Genomic DNA, 8,592 nt, shown 5'->3' with positions numbered 1-8,592 from the left:
GAGAAAAGAAGCCTACAAACCACAATGAGTGGTGACATTTGTGTATCAAACTGATCATTATTACCTAAATGCCCACCTTTAGGAAAGCCCAGGTTGGAGGTCAGAGCATTCTTTTTAGATGGAAAAGCTAGAAGGCACATCCAAGCTCTATCGTTTAGTACCTTTGAAACCAGAGAAAAATCATATAATCACTGCCATTTATCTCCTTGTCCATGACCCGAGGAATGTGTGCAGCACATGGTAAAAGCTTAGTAAAGGTTAAAACCATTATGCTTCTATTTCCACTAGCTGATATGCTCTTTCCTCTTTTTTTCCACCTGTTTCTAATTTTGTAGTCCTTCAAGGCCCACCTCGAATACAAAAAGAATCATCACAATAGCAATTAGAAATTTCACCGGAATTCCCCAACTTAGCGTTGCAGAGAACTAATTACATATCTCTGGTCTCCCAGAACACCTTGTTGGAAACACTATAAAGTGGTTGTAAATGGGTGAGGAGCCCAAGCAAGATGGTATATACTAGAAGGAATCAAGTCCTAGAAAGCATATTCATGTGAACCACTCATAATTTTGATATATCTTAGCATTGGAGTTCAAGGCGAAGAAAAATCTGGGCATTGTATATCTTAATAAAGATCCCCAGGAGGACTTGTGAGGCTTCCTTCTCCCAGACCTGCTATGATTCTGCTAATGTACCTTTGGCAGGGGTGGGGTACCTGTGGCCTGAAGGCCACATGTGGCCTTGTAGGTCTTTAAGTGCAGCCTTTTGACTGAATCCAAATTGTATGAAATAAACCCTTTTATTAAAAGGGGTGCAGCAGAGAAAAACGAAGCTTTTCTCAACTCCTTTAGTGCTTAAAAGGAACAATCTTGAAATCAAGAGGCCTCAGCTTCCCCACCCCTGACTAAATGAAAAATAGCCTATGTTCTTCTCTCTATAAAATGTGTATAACTTTCAGAAAATGGATTTGCATGAAGTGGAGCTTCCCTTTTTAGGTTTAGGAACTATTATCATAGTTAGCCTGAGTCAACACTCGAAAGCCTGGTTTATTGTAGGAAAAATATATGAATAAAAATAGATATAAATATAGATACAGATATGTAATGCTACACATAGAAACTTTCTATTTTGTGGTGGCCTGCCTTAATTTTTGTGAAAATATCTAAACATAAAACAGTTTCAGAATCTATACCATCATTTTCAAAAAATATATATTAGCCAAGCAATTTCATGTATTTAATTAACCTCAATCTCTCCTTTGCATGTTTTGTATATTTGAAAATTCCCATGAAGATGAATTATCCACTGGACAATATGACTAGATTTTCACAGTGTAGGCAAAAGATAACAAATTGTTTAACTCCAATTTTATTTAAAAAATAAGTTTTGATATTTGATGATGCCCACTATCTGGGTCAGGAATAAGAGCCCAAAAAAGAGGCAACAAGCAGTTAAAAAAGATGGGAGGGAGATTTAGGGTAGGGAAGAAAGCATAGCATAGGAAGAGTGGGAAGGAAGGGAAAGTTTGTTTTTTTCCACCTGCATTGAATCTGTTTACTTGTGGAGGGTCAGTATCATGAAACAGATTTTCAGAAAGCATTAAGAGATTTAAAATCATTAAGGTAACAAGAAGTTCAGGCTAAGTATTTTTAATAATCAAGTAAAAACACTAATCCCTGTATTTTTGTCAATCTGTACCAAGACAGCCATTACAAAAAGATCACTAGCAACCACATTTTTAATTATTCAAGAGAAAGCACATGTTTTGAGATTCAGAAATGTAAAACATGAACTTGTTTTGCTGAATACTTTAGAGAGTAAATTAGGCTGAGGCTGACAATTAAAGCATGTTTCTAAATGTAACGCACACCAAGAGACTGCCTACTGGTGATTTAGTAATTAAATGCCCCATGGAAACACTTTTATCATCTGTACAATTAGGATACTTTCATTGCGAGTGTCAGAAAGCCAACTCCAACCTAAAAAATGGAATTTAATGAATTATACAATTGAGAAATCCCATAGGTGATGCTGGCTTAAGACACAGCTGTTTCAGGTGCTTAAAAATATTTTTTTCCTTGCCTTTCCTTCCTTTCCTTTCCCTTTCTCTCTATTCCCTTCCCTTTTCTTCTCTTCTCTTCTCTTTTCCTCTTTGTCTCTTCCCTTTCTCCATTGCTGCTTCCATCTCAACTTTTTTCTTTCACCTCTGTGTTGGCTTCATTCTTAGGCAGGCCCTCTCAATATAGTAAAAAAGCTGGCCATGAGTAACATGAAACTTAATTCTGAAAGCTAAGAAATATTAATAGAAAGAGAGCTGCTTTTAACAGCTCTGGCAAAAGTTTCACGGGAGATCCTGGTTTGCATGGCTGGGTCACTCAATCATCTCAGAACCCAATCAAGCAGGTCTTAAGGGCATCGGGCTCTGATTGGCAGAGGCTGGGTCACGTGTTCTCTCTAGGCTGCAAGGAAAACAGAATGCTCACAAACTAAGGATCCAGTTAGGCACAGGTAAGTAGTTGTAAAGTGGTAACAGTGCTTTACAAATTTTTATGTTTCTTGACTCAAACTGAGGATCTTGTTAAAAACACATACACTATTCAGGAAGTCAAGCATTAGACCAGAAATTCTAAACTTCAACAAGCTCCCAGGTGATGTTGATGCTGCTGCTTTGGGAACCATCCTTTGAAAATCACTGCTAAGTAGTAAAGTATGTCAGGCAAAAGCAGCAGACAATAGATAGCAAGTAAAGCACGCAAACAGGTTTAGATGAACTCCATTATTATAATTTTAGAAACATATCCTTGGTAAAAATTTAAATTTTTAAGGAGAACAGGAGCAGCCCTTCACAATTCCACATATAGCAAAAAAAAAAAAAAAAAAAAATCTTAAAAAGGGTTATATTCTTCATATATATAAAGAAAAAATAGCATAATTTAGGACCAGGTTTGCACTGAGAACTGTGTTATTTGTATAAAAACTATAGATTATGAAATGTCCCATGCTATATTATAAGATAAATTCTACTATGGTTGCAAATATATTTTCATGTTGAAAATATAGTTTTGGTTTGCACATATTTTTACATGTCACTAGATAAGATGGATACTATATCTGTAGTTTAAATTCTGCTGAAATAATTCCATACCACATTATACAAATGTAGAATAAAAATTTACAGGTCACAGCTGATTGTCTTATTATTTTAAATCATACTCATGAAAGTATTTCTGTACACAATACAATTTATTAACAGATAGCCAAATACCATATGACTTAATTAGCAAGCAGAAGGGTCCTAAGGTCTGTTCAGTGTCAGAGAGGCCTTCCTGTGGCTGTTTGGCCTGGGTTGCTTGCGTCTATCTACTGGGTTGCTTGCTGGTTAAATGGACATGTTAGGTAGATGATCACACGACCCAATAAAATAAATTTCTCAGCCATTGCCAAAACTGTCAAAGAACTACAACTAAGAACCTATGTTGAAAGTCATATGTTAAAACTTAAGTCTATGTTGTTTCTTTTAATTCCAAACAACCTGAAAGTTCAATGAATGTTGAAGTGTAATTGTTTCCATTCATATTTGGCTTACTACTTTTGTAAGAAAGAAAGAAATCACAAAGAAATTTGTCAACATAAGGATTCTGTTGTAGGAATGTGTAGACTCTTGACCTGTTAGGGACTGGAAAAATTCAACCAACTTAATTCTACATATTTTGTCTGGATCATTGTTAACTGATTTGATTTTATATAAATAAATATAATTATTTTTCCAAGTAAGTATATTTCTCAGATAATTGAATGCACTAAGAAGTAAATACATGCTTAAAGAGGCATAAAACTCAGAAAACTTACAGGAAGTGCCTCCGGAGAATGAAGCTGAGTATTATGGGGCTAGTTGGAAATATTTATATTTTTTTGTGTTGCATGAATCTTATTATTAGCATGCATTAATTTATTGAAAAACTTAGTGAGCTCTAGTACCTTGTCCATCAATTAATTCAATAGGTGTTATTAACAGCTGACATTATGAAGAGGAATCTGTGCTGGAGGCAGAAGTGGTGGTGAATGACATTGACTTGGGCCCTGTCCTCATGCACCTTACAGTCTATCTGGGCAAGAAGACAATTGACAAATATTACATGTTCAAAAACTAGTACAAATGTGAAATATAGGTGCTGGCCAAAGGGAATTATTCTCAAGAATGTAGTCTCACACTCTCCAGACTTTGTGGTCGATTCTCCAATTCACCTCTTTTTTTTTCCCCCCAGTGTTGCTTGTCCTAGCTTGGGTGAGGCAAAGTCATAACATATAACCAAAATGTTGTACCCCCATAATATTCTGAAATAAAAAATAAATGTATAAGTTACACAATCTAAAAAAAAAAAGAATGTATGTAGTATGACACATCTTAGTTTGCAAAAATTAAACTGTTTCATGTCATTTTCTTATTGTGTATTTTACTCTAAATTCTTTTCTAAAATTAATTTTTGAAATTTTTGTCATGCTTACAGGAAAGCTCACTTATCTGTAATGAACATCTATTGAACCTCATTTCTAGCTCTTTAAACAGGTTTATTCTAAAAAAATTACCTTGAATCTGTGAATTTTCATATTTGAGCAATAAAAGGGCACCTTCTAAGACACAACTCCTTCCGTGTTTCAGGCATTTTAATGGTTAATTAAAGCCTCAGCACCAAAAACTTAATTGCAACTACAGCTATCAGCCATTGCTTCTGTGTGCTTAAAAATACCCACTGTGATGATTAATTTTAGGTGTCAGTTTGACTGGATTAATGAATACCTCGAAACCTGGTAAAGCACTCTTTTGGAGTGTGTCCATGAGGCTATTTCCAGAGGAGATAAACATGTGAGTCTGAATGGACTAGGTGGGAAAAATCTGCCCTCATTGTGGGCAGGCACTATCCAATCAGCTTGGGGGCGGGGGGCACGGGTCTGAAGAGAGAAAGAAAAAATAAGCAACAACAGAAAAAAAGTGAATGTGTCCATCTATCTGCTAGAGCTGGAATGCACTGTTTCTCTCCTGTCCTTGGACAAAAATTCCAGGCTCCCTGACCCTTGGACTCCAGACCTAACATAAGCAGCTCCTGGGTGCTCATGCCTTTGGCCTCAGACCAAGAGTTACAGCATCAACTTCCCTGGTTCTGAAGCCTCCATACTCGAACTGAGACAGCTGCCAGCATCCCAGGGTCGTCGCCAGCTTACAGACAGCCTATCTCAAGACTTCTCAGCCTCCATAACTGTGTAAGCCAATCTCTGGAATAAATCTCCTCACATATACCTAAATCTATTATATATCTATGTCTCCCATTGATTCTATCTCCCTGGAGAACCCTAATACATTCACTAATAGTACTACAAACTAAATTAGCCACATAATCTCTTCTAAAATTCATGAAAACAAAGTACAAGCATGGAGAAAGAGTATGGCCTGGGATAAGACATTCTGCAACATGAATTCCAACTCTGTCACTTGTTTATCAGTTACTTATCAGTAATAATATGGGTAATATGTGCTGATAATGTGAACTTCCAGGGATTATTTGAAGATCCGGTGGGATAATATTAATAATACATAAAGCACTAGTATCCAGTATCTGACTTCAATTAACAGAAACTATTAATATTGTACTAGTTTGCATGTGGCAATGACTACCTGAAATATTTTTCTTTTCTCTTCTGAGTTTGATACTCCTCGTGTTTTTTATAGTTTTTGTTCAATGTCAAGAAAAGATATGAATAAAAGGAATTCCAAAAAACTAATCCATTATTACTATTAATTATAGCCACTAGCACTCTAATTTATTATAGTCTATGATAATAGAGATTCAGAAGTAGTCACAGAGTAAACTCATGGCATTCATATATCATATGAAGATACCATATGCCATAATATCTTGTGTAGAATGGTCCATAGTGACTATACTTACTTTACACTACTTTTCTTGTAGTATAATGAATCAGTGTTCCCCATAGCTATAGAAGGTTTTTTAGGCTCATTCACAATATTTTATAGAATAAAATTTATTATTAAAATTTTGATAGACCTAAAGAGGCAACTTGGAGAATAGTTGCTAAGAGCAGGAAATAAGGCAGGGACAGCTAGTTACCAATCAAATATTCATGATCCCCTTCATTAGCTGGAAGTTATTTTTAAGAAGTGACTGCCCAGCCATGGACTACATTTGCCAGCCATTCTTGTCTCAGTGGGGCCCTGTGACTAATTCTTATGAATGAAATATGAACAGAAGTAATATGGGTCACTTTGGGGCCAAGGTGGTTTCCAAGTGGGAATGCTTTTGTGCTTTCTCCCTGTCTACCAGCTGAATATCAACCCAGGGTGACCTTGGAAAATACGTGTTGACAATGGCACAACCTCCATCATCCTAGGTCCCTGAAAGACTGTATAAAGTAGAACTTGATACCTCACCAGCCAAGAGCACCTGAAGAAGACTTTGTGTCAGTGAAAAATAAACATTTACTGTCTTAGGGTGCTGACATCTGGGATTTGGTTTATTAAAACAACAAGCATTACCCTACCTAACACAAAAAAGATACTTTTGAATCAAGGTTCCAGAGAAAGAAAGGGCTGTTTCCCAAATCAAAGAATAATCTGGGTGTGCAGAGTGTAGGGAAGACTTGAGTATTGGCCTTAATTAAAACAGTTAAATCAACTTATACAAACTCATTCAAAATGAACCAGTTGTCTTGGTTATAAATTTAAAAATATGAGAGTTACTAGAGAATTTTCCTAAATATTTTAAAGACTTTGTTGGAGCTAAATCAATCTATGTATATTTAGCATTAACTTTAAATATTAATATTGCCCTCAAAAATCATAAAGATTTTTTGGTGCTAGTAAAATAATGCTTACATAATCATAGAGTGTGTTTGTCCTTATAGGTATAAACCTATTAATAAAAAGTGCAATTGCTGTTAGTAGTATTATTTTCTAATATATCTTGGATTATACTAGGAATGGTTTAAGAAGATCTGTTTCACTTGCCACCAAAAGTGAGCTGGTATCTATTACCTGGTTTAAGGAAACTGCTATCTTTCAACAGAATTGCTCTTTTAAAGTGTTATTTTTCTATCACCAAATTATATCCACACTATCAGCTTATGCTTTGTGGGGAAATATTCATGCTGCTAGCAGAAAAAGAATGTGGGACAGATTGACTTTTGACAGGAAGATAGATCTTGTTAGCATGTGATACAGAGTAAGCCAATACACAGTCACAGGGTCTATATTTGTGTGTCTGTTTGACCAAATTGTTATTTCTTGAGCCCTTTGTTTGTTATATTCCTCTTTCATGTTCCCCACCATTTGCACATTCCACTATTTTGATGGGAGGGGGCTGAGGAGGGGGGAGAGAGAGAAAGAGAGAGAGAGAGGTGTCAAGTAAATTTTGCTACTTTTTAAACCTTGAGAAAGATCAGAAAAAAGATAAACAAAACATCTGTTTATCACAATGCAAGAAAAGATCCTATGAAGCGTCTGAGATTTTACCTTATCTGTATGCTAGCAAATTAATTTGGCGCAGTTTCATGGATGCTAGCAAAAGACCCAGACACCTGGGTCAGAAACAAAGCAACTTACTACTGACACCAATAGCAGAAGCCAGAGTACCAGCATTTATCATTCTTCTTCCTGAAATCTAATTTCCACAGAGATGTGAAGAGAATCTGATAACACTGGCACACACAATAGACTGCATTGCAGGAGTGGAACCCTGAGCTTAGAAAACTTGAATTTATTGTAATGAATGGCTACCATGCCAGCCCTTCTCTGTAGAGGGTAACACTATCTCTATCTTCCAAGGCTATAAGCAATCTTCTCTTTTTTCTAGACAAAGATACTATTTCTGTGTTCCAATATATTTATTATGCAAACATCTTTGAAATGAAAATAGTTGAAAACAAAAGAGGAGAAATAGGCTCTTACTCATAAGATGCACAAAAATACAAAAAAAAAATCCCATGGAGATGAAAATTCTCTCTTTCTCTGCTCTCTTCTTAGTGTGCATGTGTGTATTATTATAGAACATATATTAATTTTGTGTGTATATATTTATATAAAAATATGTATTTATATTTTATAGTATATTAAATATGTTTGCATTTTATATTATTTATATAGTTACATATTAACGTATGTTTATATCATATTATATTTTTATATATTTATATCATGTATTAAATACATGTCTATATCTCTAATCATTAGGGAAATGCAAATCAAAACAACAATGAGATATCACTTCTCTCCAGTAAGAACAGCCTTTATCAAAAGTCCCAAAACAACAAGTGTTGACATGGATGTGGAGAGACAGGAACACTCCTACACTGCTGGTGGGACTGTAGACTAGTACAATCAGTGTGGAAAGTAATATGGAGATACCACAAAAAGCTACAAGTAGAATTACCATTTGATCTAACAATCTCATTACTGGGCATCTACCCAAAGGAACAAAAGGCCTTCTATAAAAAAGACATCTCCATTAGAATGTTTATAGCAGCACAATTCACAATTGCAAAGATGTGGAAACAACCCAAATGCTCATCAATACATGAGTG

The sequence above is a fragment of the Microcebus murinus genome, chromosome 5 (assembly GCF_040939455.1).
Source record: "Microcebus murinus isolate Inina chromosome 5, M.murinus_Inina_mat1.0, whole genome shotgun sequence".
In the NCBI taxonomy this organism is placed as follows: domain Eukaryota; kingdom Metazoa; phylum Chordata; class Mammalia; order Primates; family Cheirogaleidae; genus Microcebus; species Microcebus murinus.
The sequence above is the reverse complement of the archived record's forward strand: the minus strand, read 5'-3'. Positions refer to the sequence as shown.